Source organism: Pongo abelii, chromosome 10, assembly GCF_028885655.2.
Source record: "Pongo abelii isolate AG06213 chromosome 10, NHGRI_mPonAbe1-v2.0_pri, whole genome shotgun sequence".
In the NCBI taxonomy this organism is placed as follows: domain Eukaryota; kingdom Metazoa; phylum Chordata; class Mammalia; order Primates; family Hominidae; genus Pongo; species Pongo abelii.
Genome location: NC_071995.2, coordinates 117,382,085 through 117,392,847, shown reverse-complemented (window position 1 = coordinate 117,392,847; position 10,763 = coordinate 117,382,085). Strand labels below are relative to the sequence as shown.

The following is a 10,763-nucleotide window of genomic DNA, read 5'->3' as shown; positions in this document are numbered from 1 at the left end:
GCCGCAATAAACATATGTGTGCATGTGTCTTTATAGTAGAATGATTTATAATCCTTTGGGTGTATACCCAGTAATGGGATTGCTGGGTCAAATGGTATTTCTAGTTCCAGTTCCTTGAGGAATCCCCACACTGTCTTTCACAACTTTTTAGACACCAGAGGGCCATCTGACTGTTCAGAAGGTACTCCAATCTTTCTAAGGTCTCAACAAAGGATCTTATAAGCCCACCTTGGGTTTGATCTTTGGCCTGAGGCTATTTTTAATTTGCGCGATCTTTGCCATCTGTAAACCCAGCAAGCCCTGGTTTCTTTGTATTTCCTCCAAATTTTTCTTGAAAATTAAACTATTCTTTTTAAAATCATGTATCTTATCTTTGTTCTTACCATATGTAGTTATAAGCCACCAGTTGACACTTTCAACATTCTCCTTAGCTAAATCCACTAGGCCATTAGGTTTATTTTCTGCTTTCCACATCACCATAGGCAATACTGGTGTTAAACTTTCCACCATTGCAGAACATGGGTCCCCTTTCCTCCAGCTTTTAATACCATTTCCTCGTTCTTCTCTAAGCCCTCACCAACAACCTCCTCCAAAGCCATCAGGCTTCTACTAACAGACTCTTCAAGACCTATCTTTTGTTTGTCATTCAGTCTCAAAACTATTGCCACATATTTTAGGCTTTGTTATGGCAGCACCCCACCTGGCACCAAAATATGTGTTGGTCTGTATTCAATCAGAAGAGCAGAACCACGAGGAGGGATGCAGAATAAGGGATTATTAAAGGGATTTTATCTCACGCAATTTCAGGAACTGGTTAAAGAGTTTACAGACAGCTTCGCTTCTGAATCTGGTGCTAGACTCTGGGACGGCAGAGCAGGTCATCCCTAAACAAAGATGGACATAAAACGGGAAAGAGCAAGGACAAACTGGGACCCATGGAGAGGCATAGGAACCCCTATCTGTCCCTCTCCACCTGCAAGCTTCCAACTTCAGTGACACAAGTGACCTCCAGAAGACTACGGGCACAGAGGATAATATTGTGTGGGGGGAAAAGGCATGGACATCCATGATACTAAGTCACAAATTATTCAAAAGAGCTGGGTCTAAATAAATGCACAATGGATTCGAGAATATCTTAACCAATTTGTTTTTTCTTATATTCTCCTTTTTTATGTATGTGCAGGAATAATACATAATAGCTATCTATAAGTCTAAATGAGCTCTTTCAATAAGTATAAAAAATAAATGTTACACATTTTAAGACAACACTGTTTCATAGTTTAATTGGCTACATACATTCTTTCCCTGAATGACTCAATATAATTGTACATCTTACAATTATCAACCGCATCTTAGATTCAATGAAACATGGAAAGATTAAGAGAAGTTAAACAATGTGTCCAAGGTAAATGCCTCACTTCCTTCAGCCCTTTGTTGAAATGTCCCCTTCACAGAGAGGCCTTCTCTGTCTACCCTATTTAAAAGGCAACCCACCCTCCACCACCGCCACCATCCATGCCTTCCCAGCACTCCCTGGTCCTTACATTGCTTTAATTTTCTCTTTAGGATCTATGATTATCCTGGCATAACTATACATTTTATTTATTTGTTTAGTTTATGTCCCCATAAGGAAGGGAGGAGATTTTATCCATTTCATTCACAACGGTATTCTCCAGTGGCTGTACTTCCATTGCACCCACCTCCTTCTGCAGAGTCGATGTAATAAATCCACTCTATAGTAGACATTCAATAAATATTAGTTGAATGAATGTATGAATAATAATTTATGCAGTTAAAGCTGGGACTAGAAATAAGAAGATTCACTGGCCATCCAAAGCCCAGGCACTTAACCACTTGACCGTACTACCTTTTAGCTTAGCAGAAGAATCCCTACCAAAACTGGCACATTCAGCCGGGCGTGGTGGCTCACGCCTGTAATCCCAGCAATTTGGGAGGCTGAGGCAGGCAGATCACCTGAGGTCAGGAGTTCGAGACCAGCCTGGCCAATATGGCAAAACCCTGGCTCTACTAAAAATATAAAAGATCAGCCAGGCGTGGGGGCAGGCACCTGTAATCCCAGCTACTTGGGAGGCTGAGGCAGGAGAATTGCTTGAACCCGGGAGGCAGAGGTTGCAGTGAGCTCAGATTGCGCCATTGTACTCCAGACTGGGCAACAAAGCAAGACTCTGTCAAAAAAAATAAAAAAAAATTGGGAGTGAGGGGAGGGCGGAGGGATAGCATTAGGAGATATACCTAATGTTAAATGACAAGTTAATGGGTGCAGCACACCAACATGGCACATGTATACATATGTAACAAACCTGCACATTGTGCACATGTACCCTAAAACTTAAAGTATTAAAAAAAAAAAAACCTGGTACATTCACCTCAATCAGTGATTCTCAATTAGGGGGAGGGGTGTGAAAGAAAGTATATATCCATGGGTAGGACAAAAGTCCCCACCTCATGGCAGAAGCCCACACTCCTCACCGTTAACTACAAGACCCTACATGATTTGACGCCAAACACAAGACCTGGGTCTCCTTCCTTTGCCGAGAGTACTCCTTCCCCATCTTTATTGAAACTGACAGAAAATCCAGCTCAAAGCAACTTAAACAAAAAAGACAATTTATTGGCACATAGAACAGAAAATACCATCATAGTACTAACTTCTGATATAATTGGACCCAGGAACTCAACCTATTTTACCAGGATTCTGTCCATCTTCACATCTCAGGCCTGTGATCCTTAGTAGGGAGTTCACTCTTGACAGGCTTCTCTAGTATGGTGACAAGATGGCCCCAGCAAGCCAGAGTTTACATTCCATAAGCTCAGAACTCTCCAGTGCAAAAGGAGCTTCTCTTTCCTAATAGCTTTAGATGAGTTGGCCAGGCTTAGATCACATATTCACTTCTGGAGCAATTACTGTAGAGCCCAAAGGAGGGAGGAGTGCTCCGATTAGTCAGACCTGAGTCACCATCCATCTGCTAGATCTGAATGGAGGGAGGATCAGCCCATTCAGAATGCCAAAGACTGAGAATGGGGACAGGTGGTTCACCCACAGAAACTAGAGGTTGTGCAGCCAGAGAAAGGGGGTATGGAAGTTGGGCAGGAATAATGTCAGATGTGCTTTACAACTTGTATGTTTTAGAATTTTTTAAATATTTACTAAAGAGAACACGCATCAAACCCAACTAAAAGATTGTCATTGATAAAGCAACCCACTCCCTTTTCCAGTGGGGAAGAGGTGAGTGGAGGAGGTTTAACACTCAAGTTCCCTCTTTGGTCCAGGCAGTAATTAAGAGCTTAGGTGCATAACTTTGGATGGTTATGTAATGTGTGCTGTGCCTCAGTTGTCTCATCTGTAATATGGGGCTGGTAACAGTGCATAGTTCACAGAAGTTGCTACAGGCAAAGAGCCCAGCACAGTGTCTTGCTTATAGTAAACACTCAATTCAATAAATGTTAGTCGTGATTATTTTACAGACGTAGAACATCTGAGCCTCAGTCATGTGCCTTCATCTGGAGCTGAAGGTGGAGTTAGCGTCACCTGAAACACATGGACTGGGGTTGGAGGAGTGGTGCTTCCCCAAAGGAAAAGAAATCTACATATTCTTTTCAGAAGAGGAGGATTGAATCATGAGAAGGAGGCCTAAAAGTCAAGAGGTCCACTAGGAGTTTGTGCTATTTACAGAAATACAGTAATACAAAACAAAATAAATGTAAATTTATTTACATTTACAGATGCAGATTGAGTCCCACTGAGGGGAAAACACTTGCGGAATGGTTACGCAATGAAGTGGCAGTGCCAGACTGGAATACACGATCCCTGACCCCCAAGTCGGTGTTCTTCCTGCTGTCCCCAACAGCCACAGTGGTACAGGTGATATCAAGTCCTGGACCTGGGCTGGCTGGATTCAAGAAAGCACTGATGTAAGAACATGCAATGTTTCAGGACAACTTTGCAAAATAGCCCTAGATCCTGGTTGAGGGATATGCCCAGCCAGGGACATGAGGCCCACTGAAGCTCCCAGCAACTCCATCCCCCAGAGCTGCTCAAGCCAGCAAGTCCCACCGGAAGCTTATCAGAGAGATCACCTTCCTGCCCAGTCTTGTCTGTTTGTTTGGTTTTTGCTTTTCAGGACCTGATTGATTGGCCTGAACATGCCCAGTCTTTTATTGATAACTTTGATTCTCTCCTGTCTCATTCCTGAAGTTTTAAATATATTTTTCCAAAACCCACATTATGATTTTTTTTCAGGTGTACCAGGAAGGTGGTTTGGTTAAAAGTAGTAAGAAGCAGAAGGCATGAGATCATGGAGAGCACCACCCACATTGAATTGGGTAGAGAATAGGAAGGTTCAGTTTAATAAAAATTTACCTGGTACATACTATGACCAGGCATCAGATGAATTAGCCAGGACATAGCACAATGACTACCACATAGCAGGTATTCAAAATCTTTATTGAAATAATGAATGAAGTCTCTCCATGGCCTCAAGAGAAAATAGACTCATAAATATATCATCGCAACAGCACAGAGGAGGGAGCATCTAACTCAACCTGGAGGAAATGTCATGCCAAACAAAAGGGACAGCAGACGCAGAGGCGTTTTCACATCCAATTAGCTACCCTGTGAGGTAGAGGGGATGCCATTCTATATACAGATGACGAAACTGAGCTTCAGAGTTCCATTTCTTGCCCAAGGTCACATATCTAACAGCTGGCAGCACGGAAGTAGAACCCATGACTCCAACTCCTGATCCAAGGTTCATTTCCAATAAATGGATCATTACTTATTGATACAGGCAATGCCACAGTACTTTGGAGACCCCAAGAATAGAACCACATCCTGTCTCATCAAAGCAGCACCTTGGAGGGGTGGCCAAGAGCTCAGACTCTGAAATCTGACTGAACTGCTATCCATTCACAACCTTGTCACTTATTAGATGTGTGATTTTTTTTTTCTTTTGAGACAGAGTCTTGCTCTGTCGCCCAGGCTGGAGTGCAGTGGCATGATCTCGGCTCACTGCAACCTCCGCCTCCTGAGTTCAAGCGATTATCCTACCTCAGCCTCTAGAGTAGCTGGAACCACAGGCGTGCACCATCACACCTGGCTAATTTTTGTATTTTTAATAGAGATGAGGTCTCACCGTGTTGGCCAGGCTGATCTTGAACTCCTGACCTGAAGTGATCCGCCTACCTTGGCCTCCCAAAGTGCTGGGATTAATGACGTAAGCCACCACACCAGGCCTAGATGTGTGATCTTAAGAAAAATATTTTATCTGTCTGAATCTCTGCTTTATACATCTTTTTAAAATGGAGAATAATAATAACACAAACGCCTAGTGAACCTCTCATCTTTTATGCCCCCTTCTCATCACTCAGTCCCCCTCTTCTGGTAAGACTATGTAGATTTTTTCCTTTGGGGAAGCACCACTCCTCCATCCCCAGTCCTTCTGTTTCAGATGATGCTAACTCCACCCCCAGTCCCAGATGTAGGCACATGACTGAGGCTTGGCCAGTCAGAATATTCTGTGTCCAAACACAGTGATTGGTTCAGAGATTAACAATGATGCAAGTTGGAGACCTAGTTATAGTATGAGCCTCTGGGAAGGAGAACCTGCCTTCCCAATGGGTTTGTTGAGCATGTCACTGGTACCCCATAACTGCTAGAGGCTAACTAGCTGTCACTGAAAAAAGGGGGACAGAGAAGCTGCTTGAGAGTGAAGTCAACCCAGAAGAAAACAGAATAGAAAGATGGAAAAAGACTGGCGACATTATTTTTTTTTTAATTGAGACAGTCTCATTCTATTATGCAGGTTGGAGTGCAGTTGCGTGATCTCGGCTCACTGCAACCTCCACCTCCTGGGTTCAAGCGATTCTCCTGCCTCAGCCTCCTGAGTAGCTGGGATTACAGGTGCATGCCACCACGCCTGGTTAATTTTTGTATTTTTAGTAGAGACAGCGTTTCTCCAAGTTGGCCAGGCTAGTCTCAAATTCCTGATCTCAAGTGATCCACTCACCTCGGCCTCCCAAAGTTCTGGGATTACAGGCGTGAGCCACCACGACTGGCCGGGCGACATAAACTCCTGGATCGAGTTGTGCCTCGTTCCCCTGGACTTGCGATTTCACGGACTAAAACATCTTTTCCCCCTGGAGCCATTTTGACATGGGATTCTATTATTTTTAACCAAAAGAGCCCTAGTATGCTGGTTCCTATGAAGGCTGGATAGGATAGCGTGAGTAACGCTTGTGGAGCACTTCGCACTGAGCAAGGGCTCAAAAAAAATGACTCTTGTTATTTTGTCTTCCCTGGCCTGAATCACCTCGTCACCCTCAAAATTATTAGCAGAGCAAGTGGCCATGACACTGAGGACAGAGCTGCTGACTTGGTCTGATGCATTCACTGACTTCCTTCTCACTTCCACTCAGCTCTCTCTGCAGAAACCTTCAATGCCAGATGGCTTGGGTAAAATGGGGACAGATGAAAGCTGGTGCAAGAAGGTGATAGCTGCTCCTGATAGATAGAGAAGCCACTGGAAGGGTGAGAGGTGGGTAGGGAGGAGGCAATTAGGGGCTAAATGAGCCCGAGGGACTGCTGAGCCTCCAGACCTCCAGCTGCTGGAGGGTCAGCCTTGGCATGGGCGGGTACCCGGAGCTCCCAGGGCCCTGCGACCTCATGCCAACCTCATCCATCTCACAGGGGGCTAAGCAGCCCCTTGCTTCCCTGATGCTTGTGCCGTTTGTTGAATCACCTCCTCACTTGTTTCTGCACAGTGAGGCCTCAACATGTTGCTGAGGACTGTAAGGGACACTGTGATGACGGGTATTGTTAGCAGTGGTGTGGTGGAGGGACAGGGAGGTAGGGGGCTGTGCTACACCTCTTGCTTTCTCCTCCTCAACCTGATAAGGATGAGAGACCATCTCATCTGCCCCATCTCCTCACTGGTTCCTCCACTCCTCCTTCATCTCCTTCCATTCCAGAGGGCTGTGATTTTCCCCATTGCAGAGACATTGCTAGAGCCCCATCCAGATCCTCTGGGATTCCTTTTACCACTTCTGTACACTCCAGAGCTTCTGTGTGCTTTGCTGCTAAAACTTCATACCTGTGACTTTCTTCAGAGCACTGTCCTTGACCAGTGAGCTGTATCCCCTATTCAGAGACCCAGAAGTCCCTGGGAATGTGTATATATAACCAGGGAAACCCATTGCCAATGACCAGTTCTTGGATACAAACAGCCAGTTTCCTTGCCTGGAGGTGGGACACACTCTGATGTGTGATTTACACATACTGCAAAGCTAAGGCTGGGACTTCACCTGAAATCATACCCTTACTTGGCTTCCTCCCCCTTATCCTTATCCTGCCTCCGCACTCCCAGTAGTTTCTTCCATATGCATATTTCTTCTTGTTTGCTTGCTTTTTTTTTTTTTTTTTTTCGTGAGACAAGGTCTCACTCTGTCACCCAGGTTGGATTGCAGTGGCATGATCATGGCTCACTGCAACCTCAAACTCCTGAACTCAAGTGAAGCAATCGTCCCACCTCAGCCTCCCAAAGTGCTGGAATTACAGGCATGAGCCACTATGCCTGGCCTGTATTTCTTAATAAATAAATTACTTGGACCAAAATCCTCATCTCTAGTCTGCCTCTGGAAGGACCCAGCCTAACACACCTGTCCAGCACCATTCCCTTTCTTCTAGTAACAGAACCTAGAAGAAGATTTTGTCTTTCCTTTGGAGAAACTGCCCTCTCCCACTCCTAGTCCCTATGGTTTGTTTAAAGCTGATAGTCCCATCCTTCAGCTTGAGGGATGGACACACCCCAGACCTGGTCAGTTTGTTTTGTTTACCCTTGACCTCAGTGATTTGTTCAAGGATGGGCACAAGACCCAAGTTGGTCCAATGGGACTCAAGTCTTTGAATTTCTCTATAACTAGAGGGAAAAATATCTTGTTCCACTGGGTTAGTGGGTAGTACCTGAGTCTTGAGCTGCTGAGGACAATCTTGCCACCAGGAGAAGAAGATCGTCCTGGGAATGAAGCCAATATGAATGAAAGCAGAGCTGAGAGGTATATAGAGACGACGTTATGACATCATATGAGCAGCTGCATCCAGCTATACCTGAAGACCTAACCCGTCCATTTCAAGGCTTTTTAATGCTTCAGAATCTCAGTCAGCACCGCATACAGCATAGCAATAATATCCATTGACTGGGCACCAGCAGGTGCCAGGCACTGTCCTAAGTGCTTTCTATATATCACTTCTAATCCTCACAAGAACCTGCAGACGTTTTTATTTCCCATTTACAGAAGCAAAAACTGAGGTCCAGAGAGGTGCAACAGCTGTTCCATCACACAGTTGTCATAGAGCTAGGACTGAAATCCAGGTATATCTGTCTCCATAGCCTCTCTACACCAAGTAAGTGCTCAACCAATGCTTTTTGATTTGAACCAACTCAACTCTCCAACCTCCCCAAGATAGTCAGTCTGTGAGACATGGATATTGTCCACCAGTTGGTCAGCTTAACAGTGGAGAGCATCACCTTCCTAAGCCTATGCCAAAACATTGAACTAGGCATATCCTGCCCAAAAACATCTCCCCATCTCTGCTCTCACTGCCTTCACCTCTGCTCTGGAAGTTGATCTATTCCCTCACTCTCAAATATTTTTGCTGCCCACACATCCTTAGCTCACAATGACCCTATGAAACAGGAACCATTATTATCCCCATTCTACAGATAAGGACACTGGGGATCAAAGAGGTGAAGGCACTTGTTTCAGGGGCTTTAGCAGCGCCCTGGACAAAATAAACTCTGAGTGGGACATTGTCTTCATCCCAGGCATGCCCACAGTACCTAGCACAAAAGGAAGCAGTAAATACTTGCCAAATGAATGAATGAATGAATGAATGAATAATAGGGATGGAAGGGAAAGCAAACAAGTAGTTTCTTACTTTCAATATTTTTTAAAAGGTGAGAGATGACTGATGATTGACAGATGATAAATAATCCTTTCAGTCTGTAATTTTCTCATGTAAAGATCTTTTTTTTTTTTTTTTTTTTGATGGATTCTCACTCTGTCACCAAGGCTGGAGTGCAATGGCACAATCTCGGCTCACTGCAACCTCTGCCTTCCGAGTTCAAGCGATTCTCCTGCCACAGCCTCCCAAGTAGCTGGGATTACAGGCACCTGCCATCATGCCTGGCTAATTTTTGTATTTTTGTAGAGATGGGGTTTCACCATGTTGGCCAGGCTGGTCTAGAACTCCTGACCTCAGGTGTTCCACCCGCCTTGGCCTCCCAAAGTATTGGGATTACAGGCGTGAGCCACCGCACCTGGCCTTGTAATTTTCTCATGTAAATTTCTCATGTCAAGATCTAAGGAAAGGAACAAGGGCTGGCTTGGCCTAGGAACCAAGAGAATGAAGGTCTGACTCTGCATCTATTTCTAGAACATCTCATGTAATGATACAAAAGAAAAACCAAAGACCTTGGCAGTGAATCCAAGGTCAAATCCACAGTTCATCACTTATGAGCTATGTGACTGTGAATAAGTCAGTCTCTCTGGACTTTCTTTCTCAGCCATAAAAATAAATAAATAAATAAATAAATAAATAAACAAACAAATATTTTTTTAAAAAAAAAGACAATTCACAGCTGCATGCCCCAGGGTGGGTAAGATAAGATGCACATAGTAGGCATTCCTGAAACACCAGCTCTCTTTAATACATCTCTCCACTCTGTCATGACTCCTCTCTTCTCATGTTTAAGACAGAGGTGACTCTAACCTTTTCCATTTGAAGAGAACTGAATAGTCCCGGAAACCCTTCTACATAATAGCCACCAGCTGCCTCCCTGGGGAACTGGAAGCTTAAATGGGACGTTGCATATGAAACGCTTTGAGGGCCTTGGAAGAAAAGAGGCAAGAGAATCCAGAGGGTTATTATTAGACATGGAAACGAGAGAGCAGGAGCCCACACACGCCTCTCGTATAATCAAACTGACATGGAGGTTTACAGTGCATTGAACATTGCGTTCCAGTCCAGAGAGCTAAAAATGGAAACCTGTGAAAACAGCTTCTGGGTTAAATCAGGCTCCTGCGGGCTCCTGTGGGCTGGAGAGCAGAAGGGACGCCAGGCCTTTGCCACCCAAGCTGAGGCAGCAGTGGGCTTTGGGCAGGCCGCGACATACACTCTACCTGCCCCAGCCCCCCATATGAGCCTTAGACCCTACAGCCTTGCAGGACTGAGAAACAGCCAAGTCAGGGGTACAGCCTGTCCTTGAGCAAGGTACTTCACCACTCTGGGCTTCAGTTTCCCCATCTGTAAAGGGAAGATGTAACAAGGGTTAATATGAGGCTTTAATTAGTTAATACGTGAAAGTGCTTAGCAGTGTGGTAGTAGGGCACTAGGATCAGCTCGCAGTAGATGTTAGCTGATACCACATGGGCCTCGTTTATCCTACCTCTTAGCCTTTGCGTAGGCTGCATTCCCCACCTGGATCTTCTCTCCACTACCCTCTAATCTCACTTATTTCTTCCTGAATTAATCCTGTTCATCCTTACAAATCTCAGCTCAAATTCCATCATCTGATAAAACCACACACGTGCTGTGAGATTCATTCATTTATTTGTTGGGCACCTACTATGTGCCAAGTGCTGTCCTAGCATAAGGTTTATAGTAGTGAACAAAATAGATAAAAGAAATCCCTACCCTCATGGAACTTCTATTTCAGTGCATAGTTATAATGTTGTTTTCCTCGTTG

The 10,763-nt window shown here is 44.6% G+C and overlaps 1 long non-coding RNA gene across 1 annotated transcript; it reads right to left on the bottom strand.

The window, feature by feature from the left end:
* Window positions 1-3,706: 3,706 nt before the first annotated feature.
* LOC129049249 (uncharacterized) lies at window positions 3,707-10,120 on the bottom strand. Its single transcript, XR_008512185.1, has 3 exons — window positions 9,788-10,120; window positions 7,979-8,030; window positions 3,707-3,911 (listed from the first exon to the last, which is right to left on the bottom strand). It is a non-coding gene; the product is annotated as an uncharacterized LOC129049249 (long non-coding RNA).
* Window positions 10,121-10,763: the final 643 nt, after the last annotated feature.